Source organism: Gossypium arboreum, chromosome 13 (assembly GCF_025698485.1).
Source record: "Gossypium arboreum isolate Shixiya-1 chromosome 13, ASM2569848v2, whole genome shotgun sequence".
NCBI lineage: Eukaryota > Viridiplantae > Streptophyta > Magnoliopsida > Malvales > Malvaceae > Gossypium > Gossypium arboreum.
This window is the reverse complement of record NC_069082.1, coordinates 115,987,469-115,988,932: the sequence shown is the minus strand read 5'-3', so window position 1 is coordinate 115,988,932 and position 1,464 is coordinate 115,987,469.

Sequence of the window (1,464 nt, the reverse complement as noted above, 5' to 3'; positions counted from 1 at the left end):
TCGAGTTACCGGGATCTCAAAAACGTAAAAATCATTAAAAACGAGGCTTGGAATCACTTACTATGGAACTTGGAAGCTTGAAACAAACCCTAGCTATGGAGAACCCTTGAAATTTCGGCCTAATGAAGAAGATGGACAAAAATTGGCTTTTAATTTTGTTTTTAATTCATTTTAATAACTAAATGACCAAAATACCCTTACTACTAAACTTTCCAAAAATTCCTTCCATGTCCTAATTTTTTCCATGAACTTAAAATTGGTCAAATTGCTATTTAAGACCTCCTCATTAATATTCCAAAACAATTTCATACTAAAAACTTCTAGAATGCAAGTTTTGCAACTTATTCGATTTAGTCCCTACTTTCAATTTAAGCACTTTAGGCATAGAATTTCATCACGAAATTTTCACATAATCATGCAATCATATCATAAACCTCAAAATAATTATAAAATAATTATTTCTATCTCGGATTTATGGTCACGAAACCACTATTCCGATTAGGCCCTAATTCGGGATATTACAACTCTCCCCCCCTTTAAGGATTTTCATCCTCGAAAATCTTACCGGTAAACAGATGTGGGTATTGATTTCTCATAGTTTCTTCGGATTCCCATGTAGCTTCTTCTACTCCACGCCTTTGCCACAACACCTTCGCAAGTGCAACATTTTTATTCCTTAGTTGTTTGACCTCTCGAGCTAAAATCTTAATCGGTTCTTCTTCGTAGGTCATATCTGGTTGTAGTTCAATTTCTGTCGGTGAAACTACATGTGAAGGATCCGAATGATACCGATGTAACATAGATACGTGGAACACATCATGAATCTTCTCTAATTCAGGTGGTAATGCTAGTCGATATGCTATCGGTCCAACTTTTTCAATTACTTCATACGGCCCAACAAAACGCGGACTTAATTTGCCCTTCCGTCCAAATCTAAGGACTTTCTTCCACGGAATCACCTTTAAAAATACTTTATCACCAACTTGAAATTCAATGTCCTTTCGCTTTAGGTCGCATAAGATTTACATCTATCTCAAGCGACTTTCAAACAATCTCGAATTATCTTCACTTTTCTTCGATTTCTTTTATTAGATCAACTCTATAAATCTGATTTTCCTTGAGTTCAGTCCAATACAATGGCGTTCGACACTTACGACCATATAATGCTTCATAAGGTGCCATTTTCAAGCTCGTCTGATAACTATTATTGTAAACAAATTCCACCAACGGTAAGTATCTTTCCCAACTTCCTTGAAATTCCAATACACAACATCTAAGCATATCTTCAAGAATCAAATTATTCTTTCGATTGTCCATCGGTTTGTGGATGAAAACCAAGATCGAAATTTAACTCGTAGCTAACGCGTCTTGCAACTTTTGCCAAAACCGCGAGGTAAACCTTAGATCTCTATCTGAAATAATCGATAATGGTATTCCGTGTAATCTAACAATTTCTCTAATATA